General features: G+C 49.2%; 1 protein-coding gene across 6 annotated transcripts in view; it reads right to left on the reverse strand.

Annotated features, from left to right (window-relative positions):
* ARAP1 (ArfGAP with RhoGAP domain, ankyrin repeat and PH domain 1) overlaps positions 1 to 20895 on the reverse strand; it is a 2533956-nt gene that overhangs the window by 1971351 nt on the left and 541710 nt on the right. For all 6 annotated transcript variants that reach the window (XM_069640265.1, XM_069640262.1, XM_069640267.1 and 3 more), the window contains one exon: positions 14946 to 15037. The gene's annotated coding sequence lies outside the window, so the exon portion shown is untranslated. The remainder of the gene's footprint in view (positions 1 to 14945; positions 15038 to 20895) is intronic.

Raw genomic sequence — 20895 nt, forward strand, 5'->3', positions numbered from 1 at the left:
CTTGCAAATATGTGGGCATTATTCCAGGTCTACATTTGAGGATGATCTTTAGTAGTCGGAATTTGGCTTCTGCCTCGACAGGTAGCTAGTGTAAGGCATGTCTAGCCTCGGAGACATGGTCCCGGCGGGCTAGGGCTGCAACTACTCTTACGGCACTGTTCTGGACTACCTGAAGTCTGTTAGTCAACTTTGAAGAGACCAACCAAAAGTCTACTGCAGTAGTCAATCTTTGCCCCAACAATGGCTCTAGCAATGGATTCAGCGTTGGCTTGCGAGATATAGGGTCTCAAATGAGCTAGCAGTTTCACACAGTAGATGGATGGTGAAACGGTGTTACTCACATGGGCTCTCATATTAAGCGTCTGGTCTAGAATCACACCCAGAAGGAACAAGTTACTTACCTGTAACTGTTGGTCTCCAGCATGGGTCTGGCATGGTTTCACATGCTCATGAATATTCCCTGTTGTCAGGCTGGGAATCCTCGGTAAAGAAAAAAATCAGTTTCAGTTTCGTTTCTGAACTGTCCTTCTACTAGTAACTAATCACTGGTCTCTGGGTCATACTGCCCCCAGCCAATGACTGCCCTCTACCTAAGCCCCTCTTCTGGCAGCCATCTTCAGATTTGGTAGCACGTAAGTGGCAGTAGGATCAAGAGAAGAGCCGCAGAGGGGTAGGCGGGAGGGTTCGCATGTGAATCCATGCTAGACCCATGCTGGAGAACAACAGTTACAGGTAACTTGTTCCTTCTCCAGCATGGAGTCTGGCATAGATTCACATGCTCATGAATACCAGAATACATAGCAGTACACACATGCACAACCACGGGAGGTGGCAAGGCTCAACATTAAGCATTTCAACAACTCACCATTAAGCATCTCTTACCTCCTCACCTGGCTCACCTTTAGGCGAACAGGTTGCGCAGCACTGCCTGGCCGACTCTGGACTCTCCCTGGAATCCCGTACGACGCAGTAAAGTCTCGTGAAGGTGTGCGTCGACATCCACGTAGCAGCCCTGCAGATATCCAGCAGGGGCACGCCAGACAGGAACGCCGTGGTAGCAGCAATCGCTCTGGTTGAGTGAGCTCTCGGATGGTCGGGCAAGGGTCGATTTGCCAACCGGTGACAGTGCATGATGCAGCCGGAGAGCCATCTGGAAAGGGAAGCCTTCAAGAGGGCCTTCCCTTGGTTCACAGGTCCAAAGTTCACAAACAGCTGTGATGTCTTCCGAAAACTCTTTGTGCGGTCCACGTAGAATTTCAGCGTTCTAGACACATCCAGCGAGTGCAACGTCCTCTCAGCCGGCGACGAAGGCCACAGGAAGAAAACAGGTAACAGCAAGGGCTCATTGAAATGGAAGTCTGACGGCACCTTGGGCATGAAGGAGGGGGTGCAACCTCAAAACCACCCTTGTCTCGTGGAATGTCAGGTATGGAGGTTTACAGGAGAGGGCCTGGATCTCTCCCACTCGTCGTGCAGAGGTGATTTCTGCCAGAAACGCTGTCTTCCACGACAGGAACTTCAACGGTGCCGAATGCAGCAGCTCGAATGGCGGCCCCATGAGCCTGGTCAGCACCACGTTGAGCTCCCACGCCGGGGCCGGAGTCTTCACCAACGGGAACAATCGGAATAGTCCTTTCATGAACTCCTTCACCAGGTGATGAGACCATAGAGATGACCGCCCGGAGTTCTGGTGTAACGGGAGAAAGCCGCCAGATGGATCTTGATGGAGGCATGCGCCAGCCCCGCCTTGGCCAGTGATAGCAAGTACGGCAGCACTTGAGGGGCCGTAATCCGCAGAGGGTTAATCTTCCTTCTGTGCACGGCACCAGACTGAGAACCTCTTCCATTTGTGTCCATAGCACTTGAGAGTCGAGGACGCCCTTGCAGTCTGCCGGGATATCGTACCCTCCGAACTCTAGTGCTGCAGGAGCCAGGCCTGCAGGTTCAGCGATCCTGGGTCGTGATGGAGGATGGCGCCTCCTTCCCTGGCGAGAAGATCCGAGTCTGTCAGTAGTTTGACTGGGGGGGGTGCTGACAAGTCCAGAAGGTCCGGAAACCAGATCTGCCTCGGACATGCCGGTGCGACGAGGATCATCCTGCACCGGGACCGTCTGAGTTGACTGATGAGTCGTAGCAGCAACGGCAACAGGGGGGAACGCATACAGGAATAGGCTGTCCCAGGGGAATGAGAAGGCATCGCACATGCTCCTCAGCTGTGGAAACCTGCTGGCGAACCTACGCCACTTGGCGTTCGTCGCCGTCGCGAATAGGTCGATCTGGGGATTGCCCCATCATCAGAATAGGAGATCCACTTGATCCTGCCGCAGCTCCCACTCGTGGCACGAGCAAAGCTCCCTGCTGAGTGAGTCGGCAATGGTGTTCTTTATTCCTGCCAGATGTAAGGGTACCAGGAACATCCCTTGGGCAATGGCCCAGTGCCACAGATCCTGCACTTCCTTGGATAGGGTTGGGGATCGGGTGCCCCCTGCTTCCGGATGTAGAACATCGTGGTGATGGGGTCAGTAATGACCCTTACCACTTTGCCCTTGAGGGATGGAAGGAACGACCCGAGGGCACAGAACACGGCTCGGAGCTCCTCTGGGAGCCAAAGGCCTCTTGTGTGGAGATCTCCGGTGTGCTCCCCCCATCCCTCCAGGGAGGCGTCCGTCATCACCGTTTCCTGATGTGCCGGAGTCTGGAAGTCCATGCCTGCCGCTAGATGCGCACGGGTGCCCCACCACCGGATCGCTTGGCGGAAAGTCTCGTTGAGTGAGATCCTGTATTCGAAGCTGCCGCTGCTTGCATCCAACAGGCGTCGAGGAACTCCTGCAGTGGTCACATCCGCAGCCTGCATAGGCGCACGAGGTAGATGCACAAGGACATCATTCCGAGTAGGGTCTTGATGGACCTCACCCTGGCCACGTCCATGGTCAACAGCCGTTGTACCTTGCCCAGGATGGCCTTCGTCCTTTCCTCCGACGGCAAAGCCAATCGCGCCACTATGTCGAGTCTGGCTCCCAGGAACAGTGCATCTTGCGATGGTACCAAGTGGGATTTCGCGAAGTTGATCGAGAATCCCAGATCCGTGAGCAGTTGGACAGTCTTTGCTGTGTGATCGACAGCAAGTTCCCCTGACTTTGCTCAGATGAGCCAATCGTCCGAGTAGGGGTCGACGTGGATCCCCTGCAGGCGCAGCCGCACCACCACTGGTGCTACGCACTTGGTGAACACCCTGAGCGCCGACTTCAATCCGAAGGGAAGGGCCTTGAACTGATAGTGTCGCCCTTGGACCACAAATCGTAGGAATTTCCAATGGCATCCTCCAAGTCCAGCGACGATAGGAAGTCGCCTTCCACCAGCTGTCCCAGCACGTGCTGGAGGTTGACCATCCAGAATTTCTGGGACTTGATGTACTTGTTTAGATGACGAAGGTCCAGGATGGGTTGCCAATTCTTCCGGACGAGGAAGTACCGCGAGTACACTCCGGAGCCCCGGAGCCTCTTTGGGACGAGTTCTATGGCTCCATTTCTTAGCACTGCTCGTACCTCCAGAAGTAGTTGCGGGACGTGGCTTTCCTTCCTAGCCACGGTTGGAATACGGGGACACCTTTTTTGAAATTCCAGAGTGTGCCCACAGGTTAGGGCATCTTCGGTCTTGCCACGTCCTCTGTAGGCTTCCTGCGATGAAGAGCGGGCCGCTTGGCAGGGAACCGCTGCCGAATCCTTTGGAGGCACCTTGCTTGCCTCCGGAGTTCTGAAAGGACGGCTGTCATTGTTGAAGAACACCTAAGGCCCGAGCCGTCTCGGTGTCCACCTTGATGGCCTGCAGTGACTCGTCCACTGCCTTGGCGAACAGGTTGTTCCCGTCGAAGGGCATGTCCAGAACCCTGGTCTGCACATCCTGGCGGAAATCGGTGGCCTTGAGCCAACCGTGCCGGCGAAGGCAAACGCTGTTGCCCATCTGGCGAAAACCGGTGTCGGCGATGTCCGTGGCCACCGTTATGGCGTGGTCCGACGCCACCTTGCCTTCGTTTAGGATTTCCAGGGCCTCAGCCCTCTTATCGTCCGGGAGGAAGTCCAGGAGGGGAGCGATCTTGAACCACAGCTCCCTGTCGTAGCGTGCCACGATCGCGAGGGCCGCTTTAATAGTCGTCGCCCCCAACGAGATAACTTGTCGTCCCATGGCGTCCAGCTTCTTCCCCTCGCCGTCCGGGGGGACATGGAAGTTGAGGCCGTTGCCCCCGCCGATTTCTTCTTGGCTGCCGCGGAGACCACTGAATCCGGGGACGGCTGCGCTCTGCGGCACATAGGGGCGGAGTCCGGGACCCGGTACTTCTTCTCGTACTGGTCTCTCTTAGCAGGAGCCGTGCACGGGTTCTTCAGGAGTGCCAGCCCCTCGTCTCAGATGTCGTCCAGTAACGGGACTGAGAGGACAGTCTTCCTCTTGGCCTCCCGTCGTTGGTAGAGGAAGCCATCCTTCTGTTCTTCGGAGCAGAGCTGGAAGAGCTCAGATGCCCTGGCGATCATAGCATGGAAGGAGCCAATTTTGTCGGGAGGGGAGGCCCGAGGAGGTGGTGAAGGGAGGTCCATTCCATCGTCACCACCGTCGTCGTCCGTCCCCGTCGTCGCCGTCTCCGTTCCCGTCTCATCCGTCGGAGGAGGGGATGGGGGTGAAGGCTGGAAGGGGGAGGAGGATGGACTTGTCTCCGCTTGTTAGGTGGGCTCCCCGACGGTCCAGGCTCTGCTGTGTCATCAGTGGGGGGTAAGGGCATCCTTGTCCTTATCTCTGTACAAAGGGCCTGTATAGCCATCAAGATAGCTCCTGAATTGTCCCCTGGTACGGGCACTGACTGCAACAGGACCGACGGCTGGCGGGTGGGGCGCTGCGCGGCCCTATCTTCCTCAACGGCTCCCCCGTCGCGCTCTTCGTTGGCCTCCTTGGGATCCTTCCTGTGGGCCCTGGATTTCTCAGACTTCTTGTCTTGGATCCTTTGGACGCTAGCCAACTCATCCTCAGAGGTGGTATCCGTGTCCGTTATGGCTACCGTGCCCCCCTCTTTCTCCTGCTGGGGTTTCATGTGGGTCTTCTCGATAGGCAGAAAAGAAGATTCCCTTTCATGTTTTCTTATGGCAGCTTTATAGTAACATACAGTGCTATTACGAAAGAGTCCAACCTTATTGAGTCCTCTGTATGGGGTTGGCGGCGTCCAAAGTGGGGTTCGAGGTGGCAGAGCACAGGAGATGGAGGAGAGATGAGGCAGGTATCTGAGAGAGGGACATGTGGGTGGGGAGTGTGTGTGTGGGGGCGGGTGACTGCTGGAAGCAGCTAGTGTGCGAGTTAGGGGGATTGGTCGCAGGGAAAGGGGGGGAATCATGATGTGGGAGGGAATATCCAGGTTTTGAGGGCTTTCCTAAAGGCCAGATGATCCTCTATGAGATGGGGTGAGAGGGGAAGACCTTTTTGGGCAGTTTGAGAGAAATTGAACATTTTACCATTGAGATAGTAGAATTAGCTGAAACTCCAAGAGGCACAGAGTCCTAAACCACCTATTTAGTAAACCTGGTGTTCTCACCACATCTCCACTCTGCCTTGTGGCAGCCTGGCCAAGAGGCAGAGACACTATTTTATTTTTGTATCCGGCCCAAAGAGCAGCCCATTGGCAGTAATCAACCTGGTCAAATAATGTTTCACCAGGTGGATTCGTCGAAACACTATATGGTGATTTGGGTATTGTACCACGTGCTTGGAGTGGTGGGGGCTGGCTCACTCATGTCCTCCTCTCCATCTCTGAGAAGCCAAAGGAATTCACTCCACTCGCCTGCAAATGCAGTCCGCCAAAGGGTATTTGTCTGCCATTTCCTGATCCCTGGAAAGAGTATGTGAGTGGTCTACCTCTAAACGGAGCTAGCAGTACTGGTAGCAAAGCTACTGACAGCCACTAAACTCATCTCACTTTCAGGTACTCGAGCAGTGATTTCTATAACTCACTTTAGTGGAGGCTTATTGGATGCAGGCGGAGGCAAGGCAGAGGTAAAGGTAGAGGCAAGCAAATCCAGTGTTAGTTTGACCTTCAAATAGGGGGGATTGCAGAGACTGCGGTTGGTGGAAGGGAGCGATAACTTCCTTCCAACGACCTTTAAATAGACATGCACTGTATTTAATTAAAGTGGCTCACAATAGACCAGAACAATGCCTCGCGTGGGCACCACTGTGTGTGGGGGTGGGGCGAGGGTAGTGTAGGAAGGGGATGTCTGAGGATCATTATTTTCAATTCTGATATAACACACTTTTCATAATGCTGACTATTTGTATTGCTAATCCTTCCTGATCTACTCGTAGTTAGTAATACTGTCTGTATGTTATATATTATGTGTGAAGAGAGTGATTTATATGGACCTTGTTAAAAGGTTAAAACATGATGGAAACTGCAGCTTGTGAACGTGGTGGGCAAAGCACACATGTGAACTGGTGAGGACACCTAAGATGAGGTGATTGTAAAGTCAGGGACACATGGCGTTGGTAGTGGAGGGGCAGAAAAAGGACCTTTCAGCTAGGGTGCCAAAAACCCTTGCACTGGCCCTGGCAATGATGCAGTAAACTAAACATGCAATGGACCAATCTGAATCACTCTGGACTTCACAAAGCAGCTAAATGACAGTAGAGAGCAAGAAATATAGGAATGCGCTGGGCACGCCAGAGGGAGCTGGCGTGTTCTCGGTAGAACTACAGACAACTTTAATGCTAGTGTAGGGAGGACAAACTCCTTTTATACTAGACTGCGCTGGAAACTCTGCTGAAGGGCAGCCATGGTAGTAATGCCCTGATTCTCTTCTCTTCCCCCAAGGATGTTTCTCACCGCTACTTCGGTTACATTTTGTAGCTAAAATAACATTTCATATCCTGTTGGGGGAGAGAGGCACAAAACTAGAACAAAAAGTACTAAACTGGTGACTTTATGCTATGCCAGGAGTACAGGAAATATTATCTGCAAGTCTACCCTTGATAGAAAAAAAAGTAAGAAAGCATTATCATTCAGAATATCTGCTTATTTTACGATTTATAAAGCAATATGCCACGTGCCTTGCAAAGCAGGAAGTACAGAGCGCTAAATTTCCAACTTGCAGACAAACACAGACATACTTGGCAGATAGGAATTGCCCGTTATATCCAGTTTGCAAGTTTCAAACGGTTGTTGCTGACAGCACAACCCACGTTGGTCTCCGGCATTAGGCTTTTCGTTAAGGTTTTCTGATCCAGGCTTAGTGCTACGTGTGTTCCACTGCTGCTGTGAGGAAGTGCCCTTTCCATAAAACACTAATTTTTGGTTCAGGCCATTTGGTGACGCTTTAGTGACAACCATAAGCCATAACTCATTATAGAGTACATATAGAGAGACATGGCATATGAGGAGGTACACAGAGCTTGTAGACGTTGTTTCGTTATTTGCCCACTGTTAGATGGTGGGGGCTGCCCAGGGCCCCCACCGGCACTCACACGCACGCCAGCACACACACACACCAGGAACCACGCAGGACGCGTGTGTTCTGCTCAGGTCCCCGGCTCGAACTGCCGGAGGACCGTCTTTATTCACACTGCGCATGCGCGAGCCTCGGTCCCGGTCGCGCATGCGTGTTAACGGCGTAATCACTACGCAACATCCCTCCTTTTTCCCCAAACAAGAAACCATAACAACTTCTGCAATTAACAACGGTAATTCAAACTTTGACTAACAGTCTTTCACCAGTTACGAGGCAGAGTCCATAATAAAGTCTTGGAACCTCTGCGGCGGCTTGCGCCCCGCCCGGCTCGGGTACCTGTGTGCCTCAGCTGTGGGCACCTCTGGTGTCTCTGGCGGTCCATCGTCCCTCGGTGACGAGCCTGCGTCCTGTTCGGGCCCTGCATGACGCTCTCTTGCGGGTCTGGCGCTGCCTCTATGCGCTTGAAAAACAAAACATTCCTCGTGACAGTTCCCTGTGCATTGGCCGCAGTGATCATGGACCCTTTGACGTGGGTCACCCCCAGCGGCTGCGCCTCATAGGGCAACAACAGTTTTCCTTCTGTCCTCCGATTTCGCACCAGCATGGTGTCCCCCACTGCAATCGACTTCTCCAGTAATCTTCGCCGAGCAGTCTCACTCTCGTTCCGGGCAGCCCTTTCTGCTCGCACCGGGTTGTTGTTGATCTCACCCAGACACCGACCTTCCACTTTGGGCAACAGTCCTCGGGGAGCCCGTTTAAAGAGGGCCTCCGCCGGCGCAACCCCAGTAGATTGATGCAGGGTCGTCCGATACTCACGCAGAAAGTCAAACAGGTTGCGCCGTAGGTCTTCTCCATTCAGCGATATGCGGAAGATTTTGTTAAGCGTCCGCATGAAGCGTTCCACCTCCCCATTGGCCCTGGGCCAGAGTGGGGTGACTTTCCGGTGCTTTTTCCCCCTTTCCTCACAGTAGCGAGCAAACTGCTGCCCTTGGAACGGCGATCCGTTATCCAAACAGATCTCCAGGGGAAAACCATGGGTGGCAAAAATGTTCTCCATGGCCAGGATGGTGTGGTCACTGGCCGTGGACTCAACCAGCTCCACCTCGGGATAGCGGGACCACTGGTCCGTCACCGCCAGAAAATACATTCATCGGCCCGTGGACCCGAAGTCTGCATGCACAGTCCCCCACGGGCGTTCACTCCTCTCCATGGCTTGAATGGGTGGCCCTCTCACCACCGGACTCGCCGCTTGGCATGGAATGCAAGCCCGCACCAATTCATCCACCCTGCTCTCTATGTCCGGGAACCACACTTTCAAACAGAGACGTGCCTTCGTCTTTGCCGTCCCCTGGTGTCCTTTGTGGGCCAACTGCAGCACTTTGCCCACCAGAGCGCGTGGGATAACTATCTGGTGCCCCCTCAACAGTAGACCGTCCTCGGCCCCCGACAGCTCATGGCGTGCCCTCCAGAGCGCCCTCAAGTCATTTTGTGCATCGTCGCCCCTTCTGGCATTGTTCATCAACACTTCGCGCCATTCCCCACTTGATACGGCCTCCTTGATCCTCAAGAACACATCGTCTGCGTACAATTCATCTGCAATCTCCTGGCGCGCTAGGGCGATGGCCAGCGACGACTCCACCACCAGGTGCACCGCCTCAACACAGTCCGCCACCTCCGCCGAGTCCCTGGGCAGCCCCGCGCCCGGGTGTCGGGACAAATAATCCGCTGGATTGTGCGTGCCAAGACGATACATCAGCTTGACCTCGTACTCCATCAGCAAGAGCATCCATCTCTCGATGCGCGGTGGGTGTTTGGACGATGCCCCGGACATGATCGGAATCAGGGGCTTATGATCCGTCACAACCACTACGGGCTTCCCAGAATGTAAATACGAAAGAGTTTGCAGTCCCATAGGATAGCCAAGGCTTCACGCTCAATATGTGAATAGCGCCTCTCGGTCTCGGTGAGAGCCTTGCTGGCATATGCAATGGGTCGCATTGTCCCTTGGGGATCCGCCTGCATGAGAACCGCCCCCAATCCTACCAGGCTGGCATCCATCACGATCTCCGACTCCCGGTCCGGATTGAAGTAGGCCATCGTCTCCTGCCCCGACAGGGCGTTCTTGATGGCGGCGAACGCCCTCTGTTCCTTCCCATTCCAGTTCCAGGCCACATCATTTCTGGTCAGTGCCCGCAAGGGTTCCGATAGGGAGGCCAAGTCGCGAATAAATCGTCCACAATAATTGACCATCCCCAGGAAACTCCTGACTTCCGCAGGTGACCCCGGCGGGGCGGCCTCCTGGATGTCCTTCACCTTCTCTGGATCCGGGGAGATGCCCCCGGCGTGGAACACAAAGCCGAAGAATTCCAGCCGGTCCTTCAAAAACTCACATTTTTGTTTGTGTAGAGTCAGCCCAAGGCCGCGAAGCCTTTCCAGGGTGTTTTCCAGGCGCTTCAGGTGTTCCGCCTCCGACCTCGCGAACACCAGGATGTCGTCCGACATGTTGATCACTCCTTTAAGTCCTGACAGGGCCCCCTGATGGCATTTTGGAAGACTTCCGCTGCCGACGAGACCCCAAAGCTGAGCCTCATAAACTGATACAGCCCTTCGTGAGTCGTAAAGGTGGTAATGTATATTGACTCGGGGTGGAGCTCCAGCTGGTGGTAGCCAGACCTCAAGTCCAGTTTAGAGAACACTCTCGCCCCCCTGCAGCTCGCCGACAATGTCATCCAGGGTGGGCATGAGGTGACGTTCCCTTTTGATCGCCAGGTTGGGCAGCCTCATGTCCACGCAGATGCGGACTGCCCCAGGCTGTTTCGGCTTTGGGGCCCCCACTATTGGCGAGACCCAAGGGCTGGGTCCTTCCACTCTCTCGATGATGTCTAAGTCGACCATCGTCTGTAGCTCCTTCTCCACCTGCGCCCTCAAGTGGAACGGGATGCGGCGATGCTTGAGCACTGTTGGCCTCACCGACCCGTCGATGTGAAGCTGTATGGGGTCGGCCTTTAGCTTCCCAATGCCTTGGAAGATCATGCCAAAACGCTGCAGGAGACGTTCCAGGTCAGTATGATATATGGCAAACGTGAAATGCACCAGGTTCAGCGCCTCCGAGGCAGCGCAACTTAAGAGGGAGTGCGGGCTCACACTGGTGACGAAGAACCTCGCTTTTATCTTGCTCTGTCCGTGGGACACCGGCGCCACAAACACCACTTGAATGGGGAGTGGCGAGTCACCTCCGAATGCATATATCCGCGCTGTGGATTCTGCCAACTCGGGCGGGCCACGGAGTGCTTCATAATGGTCAGTTGCTAACATACAGACCCATGCCCCGTATCTATGAGGACTGGGGTGGGGACTTCCCCAATGTTTACCGTACATGCCGGTTGTCGGCTTCCTCCGGGGCCCTTGGCAATGCTTGAGATAAAGAAGATTTCTTCCTCCTCCTCCTCCTCCTCTGCAATGTTCAGGTCCTGCATGCCTTGCTTGACAGCCGACACGTCCCTCACCCTCCAAGTGTTGCTCCCGCGAACTCTCGCTGGTCCTCTCGAGGCTGCTACCGGCGCAGTAGCCCTGCACACCCTTGCATAATGTCCTGGTGTGTCACACCGGCCGCAGACCCTCGACTTTGCCTATTGCAAGAGACTTAGCTGCTGTCTCCTATAGTGATGGATGGCTTTAACATCCATCAGTCGTAAGCTAAGAAGGGCCCTAAGGGGAGACCCTACCGTGGTTTAATCACGGGCATAAGGAATACTCTAAATACCCAAATGATATTTACATCATCTCATATGTTGGCAATGGATGTCACTAGGCCGCCAGGGAGTTATGTTAAGCTGTTACTAATAAATGTTTACAACCCTCCAGGGGCAACATATAGGGAGCACCTACACGAAGAACTGCATGAAACCTTTGTGAACTGGGATAGTGGTCAGAACCCTGTTGGAATTTTGGTGGCTGGGGACTTGAATTGTCGGTGTGCAGAGGCTTTGGGTACTCTGGCCGAGGGAAAGCTTTCAGCCAGAACTATCATGACCATGAACCAGATGGATATGGAGTGAGAGGGCTGGATGAGATTTTTATATTCTTGGGAACTTGAAATGATCAATGGGCGCACTAAGGGAGACATCCCTGGTCAATATACTTGGAGGTCTGGCAAATCTGCTGCTACATTAGACTATATTTTTGTGAACACAACTCTGGCCCTGGGTGTTGAGGACCTTGGTGTCAGTTTAAATTCTTGGAGCGACCATGCGGCGGTAGTTTTTAGTTTAAGGGTCGATTTAACACAGCCAAATGGGGGATATGGGAGTTAACCATAGTGGTAACAGGTTAAAATGGTCTGACAATAACATCATGAAGGACAGACGAGCAACTGCCCCCCTGTATCGGTCATATAACCGATCCTTTCGGAATATGATAATGAATGACATCGAGGATTGGATATTGGCCTTTTTGGGTAAACCTGCAGGGGTAAAGGTTCCAGCTTTAGCCAAAGGACCTAAAGCGCATAGGAGTTATGATAAAGTTATTAGAGATGCCAAATGTAAACTCAGAAGAGACCTTTGTAGGCTAGAAACAGCGAAAACATTCAAGAGAGGCCCTCCTTAAGAAGAGAAGAGCCTTAAAGAATGCCTACCGCAACTGGGTGAAAAGGTGGCGCTGGTCTAATAATAACGCAGCCCGTCAACATATGGCTACTATCCTTTGCACTGGGAACACACGTAGTATCTGGGCGATACTAGAAGAACTCAAGGGAAACACTAACTACATTATGATAAATCCCATTAAGGGCTGTGATTAGGTAAAGTACCTAGGGGACTGCAATATGGTGGCACAGGGATCCACACCAGCATGGGCGGAGCTCAAACCACCAGGGAGAGCAATTAAGATCACGGAGGACAACTATAGGAAAATGTAGAGCTTGAAATCCTCCCACGCACCGGGCCCCCAAATGGCTTGGCCAATGTTGTGCTGCGCCATAATTCCTTTTTTTGGTCCTCCCTACTTAAAATATTGTTTGACAAGGTGCTTGCGGAAGGTAAAATTCTGACTTCCTGTCAAACCGCCCATTTGGTCCCGATATTGAAGAAAGGCTACCCCTTAGATCCAGGTAGCTATCGGTTATTATCGATGCTGGATTCTTCTGGGAAGCTGTTTGCTTCATTTTTACTTAAAGAACTTCAACACTGGGGCGAACATGAAAATACTTCGGACAAATTCCAGAGCGGTTTTCACGGAGAGTATTCCACGGTGCATAACCTTCTACTCCTTGATCATATTGTTAAACAGGTGCAAGTAGTAAATATGCAATTTTTGTCAACCTCAAAGCAGCCTTCGACACTGTTAGGAGAGAGCTACTATGGAGGAAATTAGATCTTCTAGGCTGTCCTCCGGGCCTTCTTTACTGTCTGAGATTGCACCATAGTAATAATACGGTTTGTCCCAGGCTGGATAATAGTGGAACAATGACGCCTAGTGGAACAATACGCTGATGACCTGGTCTTGTTGGACCACACTTTCAATGGTATTCAGCGTACTGCCAGAGGCCTGTGGGATTATGCAGAGAAAAATGGATTAGTCATCAGTAGAAATAAAACCCAAATTATGCTATTTACAGCAAAGCAAATAGCAAGACCTAGACTTCTGATTCTGAACAATGAGATTAGGTAGACTCCATTATATAAATACTTGGGGATAGAGTTCGAATCTAGAAGGGGTTTTAAAGTCTGCATTGTAACCTAGGTAAGAAAGGCTCCTCAATTTACAGCACTGGTTGTTCAGGTTGCCAGAAAACAGGCAGGCTATTCCCTTCTGGGCATTAGACAGGTCTATATGCAATGTTTGGTTCCTGCAGTGATCTATGGACTGGAGAGCCTTATGGAAATCAACCTCGATTGGCTGCAGTTAATTGAGGGTAGATGTTGGAGAAAGTTACTGGGCATACCTAGATGTATCCCCATGGCTATACTGAGATTAGAACCCGGATTCCATTCCCTCAAATCTATGGTTTTGAAGAAGAGAGCTATTTTATTTATAAAATTGATGAATGGGCCTTCAAATCCATTACTGAACACTTTGGGCATCATGATCGGGAGATCAGAAACAAAGTCTGGTCTTAGTATGGGAATGATATAACTTTTTAAGGAAATTGGCTGGACTTCTTTTTGGGTAAAGATAGTTTCAATCTCCGACGGCGCCTAATTAAACATCTGGATTTATGGGATTGGTGCGAAAACCTAAACCATTTGGGTTCCTTGAAAAGTTACATTTTTGTATCAGATGTTTGTATCTAGTGCATTGTGGAGATTTATTCTCCTATTGCGAATTAACAGTGCTGGATGTAATAGGCCCTTCTATGGCCCTGCCTGCATCAGAATGCTCTTGTTGGATTTGCGGGGTTAAAACCGCTCATGAGGTGGTCAGACATGTCCTCACCAAATGCCCCAGATTAGAACAGGTGCACTTGAAATATCTGAGTAAGTTTGTCCACCACCAGAACTCGATTAAAGGTTCTACATTTTGGTAGAACTGTATAACCACGCAAAATAGCAGTACGCATATTGCTCTCTTTAGGGTCTAGAAGGAGTTGGAGACACATATAAATTTGGTTTAGAGTGGAAATTAAAAATACATCTGTTCTAATATGTACTCCAGCATGTGTATCACAAATGTTTAAGTACAGAGGCGGATTAACAGAAGCAGAGGCACTGAGTTAATAAGGAAATGCATTCATATCCCATTGTGTAATCCAGGAAGATCAGAGGAACACACAGTGCACAGTGTGTTCTGAGGGTCCCAATGAGGCACATCGAATGACTGCAGAATGATAGGTTAATATGTATGTGTATATGAGGGTATATTTGTTATATATAGCATAGGATGATCTGATGATCCGGAGATTGTTTCATTTTATTTATTTGACTGTCTCAATGTTCCATGAAATATCTGATGACATGGAATTACTACTAATGCTGCAATCTGGTATTATGAATATGAATATTAAGGCTGTGGTCCTTGTTTTTAATGTTTATGAAACAGATTCTGCTAATATGATATGTACTGTTTGTATATTTCAATACTACTATTATTACCATATACTATGATATGAATGAATTCTTAGTATGTTATCTAAATGTTGAATCTATATGTGTAAAGTTTTAATTTAAAACTATAACACATTAAATAAATAAGAAAACAAAGTGAGCTAAAGTTTTCTCTAGCCAGACCGAAACAAGGTGGATGTGTCAAGTCAGTGATTTAAAGCACACATGCTCATAAAATCAAAAACACACCAGGATTCTAGAATCTGTTTAATTTGCTTCCAAACAAGAAGACGAACAACGCTCATTCTGGCTGAACCGCAGTACGGCATTTTAAACTTAACTTGCCTTTGCATGCATAGAGACTGTAAATGAGCCTCCTATATCTAGACACGCGGATGCTATGAAAAAAACATGTCATATTTACCAGCATTCATTTCTGTCTCCCCTCAATTTTCACGAATTTCATTGTATTCATTTTCTTGACTGCTTCCAATTGTTTGGCCAGTGAGGACAAGCCTAGAAAACAAAGGGGGATTTAGTGCTCCTTAGCTAAAGGCAAACCTCAAGTTACAAAGTCAGATATCATCGTTGTTGCTTGTAGTGCTGGGGATACTGGAGGAGTCACAGGACAATAGAGATGACGCTGGAGACTGGTATATATAAAAGTGATTTGCTTTATTTAAGTTACAGGGCAAGTTGGGGTAAGGGAGGCAGGAGCTAAGTAACAAGCATCCTCTGAAGCTAGATCTCCCATCCTGAATCCCAACTGACAGTCTTGGAACCCTTATGACCTGTAAGGTTCCAGACAACCTCATAGCATCCCACTGCCTGCACTGGTGCACACAATACAAGCAGATGCTACACATCCTCTCTCCTTCCAATAAAAACACACACAAACAGGATTCACAAAACAGGCTCTCCGAACCACCAAAATGCAACATACACAACAACCAGCAAAATAAACCAACAACAACCACAACACTCATGGCGTATTCCACATTCACGTATCTAACCTCCTGCATCCTTCCTAAAACACTAATCTTACAGCTGCCACCTGCAAGCACAAAATCATTGTTACCACACTAAACGACCAACACAGCATACACTCTTTCCACTCCACCTGCCACACAGAGACTCGGGCCTGCCACGCCCGCAGCACAATTATGAACACTGAAAATACACAACTAACAACCAATGTAACATCAATATACATCAGCACATCCATGACCACATACACTCCACCTTTATCTCCAGAAGAACCTGTGGATTGTACTGTCCGCACACACTCCTACTGCCTCCAAGGAAACATTTACAAGTTGGAAAGAAAGCAAAGATACTTACATAACAAAGAACACATGCAAACGACGTGACTGAAAAAGAAACAGCACGTGAAAGAAATCACCACGAAAGAAAACTGATCAGACTAACCAGCCAAGTGTACATCTTAAAGAAACTCTGAATGCGTTCACCTCCAAACAACATTTGGCTAAAACATTCTGGTTAAATTATAAATCATTTGCATTCATATGCATTCATAGCATGCTCCATGGATAACGCCCACTGCCTTACACAGCATATCGCATTCGGGCCTTTCATTCATTTGGGCTATCAATTCACCAGCACTATCGAATATACCATACTCTGCATAATATCAACTTCATAAGGACTCATCATCACTTCATGGCACCTAGCACTCCATAAACCGAACATGCACTGTCACTACCCAAACATGTCACCAAAGCCCATCATAACATATAACTGAATATACCATGGATAACACCCACGCCTTAATATCACGAATCACATTCGGGCCATTCATTCATCTGGACTTTCAATTTCATCAATAACATAGGATAAACCATCTCTTCATATCATCAACCACATACGGACTATATCACTTCATGACACCTGAACAGAAAAATATCACCAATGCACATTATAAATTATATCATATCTAAAAATGTCATAACATGACACCTCGCATTACTATTACTATACTTCATGAACATACAGTGCCAATACTTCGTTGCATAAATATTACTAGCAATACATATATATATTACCCCTGATAAATTGATCAGGTTTCACTACTAGAACCACATCCAGTGCACTATATCATTGTTTATATGATGCTTCTACCACTTCACATCTAACTGTATATAGCGCCATTCACCACACATGATTCCGCTACAACACGGACGGCATCACAAAATCCATCCGGGCATTCATTAAATTCATCCGGGCATTCCTAAAATTCATCTGGCATCATACATTTCATCTGAACATCACAACATCCATCCGGGCATCACAATCTTCATCCGCATCATAAAATTCATCTGGGCATCATAAAGGTCATCCGGCATTGCAGGGGCATCACCCTTACCCCAACTCATATTCATATACATCTGGCTTCACTACATAACTATTATACAACTCATATTAATATATATATATATATATATATAATATATCCAGGCACTAATAGCAAAACGGTATTTAACTATAAATATTTAATTTCACAATAAAACGGTATTTCTCTGCTTTTAATTGCTTTCAGGCAATATTCCATTCTGGAGTGATAATGGGAATACATATATCTTGACATCTACAAATGGTAGCACAGCATTAAACTGCATTCTGATTCCCACAACAAAAACTGCTGAAACAACACATTGGGCCTCATTACGACCCATGCGGTAACCATGGCGCTATTTGCGCCATGGTTGCCTCCAAAACCTTACCGATTCCGCCATGGTAAATGGAGCAATTACCGCCCCATTCCAAGGTTGGTGGGGGCGGTAATTCCCCATTCACCATGTCCCTTCCCCATTCCCATTTGAGCCCCAATAGGGCTCAATGGGAATGGGGAAGGCGCAAATAATGGTACCGCTAATTGCGGTACCGTTATTAGCTCCAAAGTCCCTTTGCAGGTCCTGTGCTTAACGCCCCCAGGCGTTAAGGGAGGACCCGCAAAGGGACTTCGGAATAGGGCGGTAAGGGATTACCGGCACCAGTGCCCTTACTGGTACCGGTATTCTCTTACCGCCCGGGTCGTAATGAGGCCCATTGTGTAGAACGTCCATAAATTGCTTGTAGCAGTAGTTCCACGCTCTCACCGGCAAGCAGAATAAATAGAAATAAACAGTACCTCATAATCTCACGCCAGAAACTGCTTCTTTAACCAGAGTGTATTTTTTCTTTTTATTGCTTTTAATCTTCTTTAGTCACACAGTGCTTGACAACTACACGCGCATTACTACTACAGCATCTCAGCTTCAAATGACAACAAAAGACGGAAAGCATTGCTAGTGCCCACACTGCATCCCCTCATAGATTGTTGCCGGCAAAATTCCCATATCGCTTCATCGCAGCACAGTAGCTGTCTTAAGAAAACATTTACTTTTTATCACAAACATCACTCCAAGCCACACAGAGACTAGGGCCTGCCACGCCCACAGCACAATCATGAACACTCAAAAGTATAAATACTGGCGGAATTTCCATATCGCTCCATCGCAGCACAGTAGTGTTCTTAAGAAAACATTTACTTCTTATCACAAACTTCACTTCAAGCAAATTCCGTTGACAGCATGACCTTCTTTGAGTCACGGACCTTCAGGGAAACGTCATCACGTTTGCTCACGCTCCAAGGTCCACTCTTCATATGTTTTTTCCTTATGTGTTACGCTCACCTGGGATCCACGAGGGCGCCACATGATACTGGATGGAGGTCTAAGCGCTATCCCCGGACCCCTCTCTGCTTGGTTATGTTGCAGACGTTGATTATCGCCTATAACAGGAGAATGGAGGGTTAAGATACTGGTTCTGTGATGGGTGGACTCCCACCTCCCTCTGGTCCAAATACCTCCCTTGGGGTTATTGCTCACCTTAGGTTTTTGTGCGTTGAACTCTCCGTCCTGCGTCTCTGTGCAGGGGCGCATGGTTGGTGCGGGCGTTCTGTGGACCTAGTTGCTTCACTGGTCCGTGTGCCCTTATGTCGGGTCCAGACCGGTTGTGACTCCGACTCTGATTGCTGTCTTCCAGGTGAGTTATAATGTCTTTTCCATCTTTATTCTGTCTCTTTCTTTCCCTCCGTTTTCTCTGTCTTCTCGGCGTCTTGCTCCACTACGGTGTTCCCTAACAATGTCTCTTTTTGTTTTCACAGGGATGGTTGCGATCTCAGAGTTGCCGTGCCGATGGTGAAGACCACAGTGAGTTATTGAAGCGCAAAGCGCTTTGCTGTTTATTGGTGTTAATTGCTAACCTGTGTTCTCTTCTCTTTGTACGGGTTGCAGTGATGTTCCGGCGTGATAAGCGATTGAAGCGCTGCTTTCCCAGGTAAGTGATTTGTTAATGCTGACCTTGTTTCTTCTCCCTTGTAGGTTGCGGTGAAACCCAGAGAAGGGCGAGGTAAGAGAAGCGAAGGGTGCTGGCAGGACTCGCTGCTTGCCCAGGTGAGGATTGCTATTAATGCTTTCCTTGTTTCTTTACCTTTGCAAGTTGTAGCAAACTCCGGAGATGGGCGCGGTAAGCGAATCACAGGATGGATTCAAGACCGGTTACTTCACAGGTAAGTGTTCTTGCTTGCTAATGCTGTTCTTGGTCTTACAGGTTCTTGATGGAAAACAGATCTAGGGCTTCAGGATCGGGCCGCCGGAGAAGCAGATGAGCTGGACACGGTGAGCATTACGCTGCAGGAGTGCAGAATAACGCGAAGCGTGTTCTGCTGTTTGGGTGTGGTTTAAATAGCCCAGGTAAAGGCCAAGTAGTTCCAGGCCCAGCCACACCCAAAACACTAGACCGCATGGCTTGGTTCTAAAGAACTGAGCTGTGCAATAGGCCTTCATGTTGGATTAAGGTCCAAAACTGGTATTGCTTTATTCCTGAGAATGAGCCTGGCGCCAAAGGCGCCAGGACTGACTTCATGTATGTTTCTGATGGAGTTTTAAGGCCATTGGGGCCAGTGTGAAGGGCTTTAGCCCCACTGCTGCCAGGGGGCTGTTATACCTGAGGGGGTCAGGGTCATGGATCGTGACATTATGATACGAACAAAGAGAAATTTCACAGAGCACTCCTTAACTGAATCAGAACGTTCTGACACACCGCGCTCCATTCTCCACCATGCCTTAGAGAGTTCCAAAGATGTTATCATTTATACTAAGCCAGCTGGATGTACGGATCTCTGGCACTATAATTACATCAACGTTGCAGTCGCTGTTGTACACCATAAGAAGTCATTATAGGATCCGTATTTCACTTTCACTGGTCAACATACATAATATTAGATGTCCATACCATAAACAAACGCTGCAATGAGCGCTCACACGCAGCCCTGCATTTCACTATGCTGCAACGCTCGCATAGCATTTACATTACCTTAATTGCCAGCAGTCAGCACCTCTCTCAGCTGCCAAACATGTGCGCAAATGCAGCGCACTGTCTGCTGGCTGCCTGCACACCATCATGCAGGACGTATACCGTAATGTAGCCCAGCAATGTCGGCTGGCTGCCTGCACACCATCATGCAGGATTTATATTGTGATGTAGCCCTCCAGGAACTTTTACCTCGGCACAAGGCTTATGGAAAACACTTATATATGCAGCCGCTTCATTCTGCTCCTGTGGCATTATTTATACTTGACTCTTCATGGATAATCACAGCCCTTCAAAGTATCCTCCTCATCTCTGGGTTCAGCAGACTCATTTGTATCCCATCCTCGTCGCCACTAGTAGTGTTGGGGATACTGGAGGAGTCACAGCAGGATAGATTTGACGCTGGAGGCCGGTATATATACAAGTGAGTTGCTTAATTTAAGTTACAGGGCAAGTTTGGGTAAGGGAGGCAGGAGCTAAGTAACAAGCATCCTCTCAAGCTAGATCTCCCATCCTGAACCTCAACTGACAGTCTTGGAACCCTGATGACCTGTAAGGTTCCAGACAACCTCATACCATCCCACTGCCTGCACTGGTGCACACAACACAAACAGATGCTACATTGCTTAGAAACAGCAATACTTTTGTCAGATGGAGCACGTCATTTAATTATTGATTTGGTAAGTACATCTGACTTGGCGCTTTTGTTCTTCACCAGTTTAACTATTTTCATCCTCTCAAACCCATCGCAAGGCTATTCCCTCCCTACGGCTCCCCTGCAGACTATTGTAACGGTGAGATCGTTCTTAACAGTTCTGTCTTGGGAAGTGCAATCTTCTACCAAAGTCTTGAAAGTGTCCAGTAGAAAACAGAATGATGGCGGATAAGAAAATTTACTTCTAGGGCTCGTTTCATTTACTTTGTTTTTCTGCTTCTCCCCATGTACTATGTACTATGCTCATATCCCTTAATCTATATTAATCACATCAAATAACAAGGTT

Source organism: Ambystoma mexicanum, chromosome 7q, assembly GCF_040938575.1.
Source record: "Ambystoma mexicanum isolate Mex_15411 chromosome 7q, UKY_AmexF1_1, whole genome shotgun sequence".
NCBI lineage: Eukaryota > Metazoa > Chordata > Amphibia > Caudata > Ambystomatidae > Ambystoma > Ambystoma mexicanum.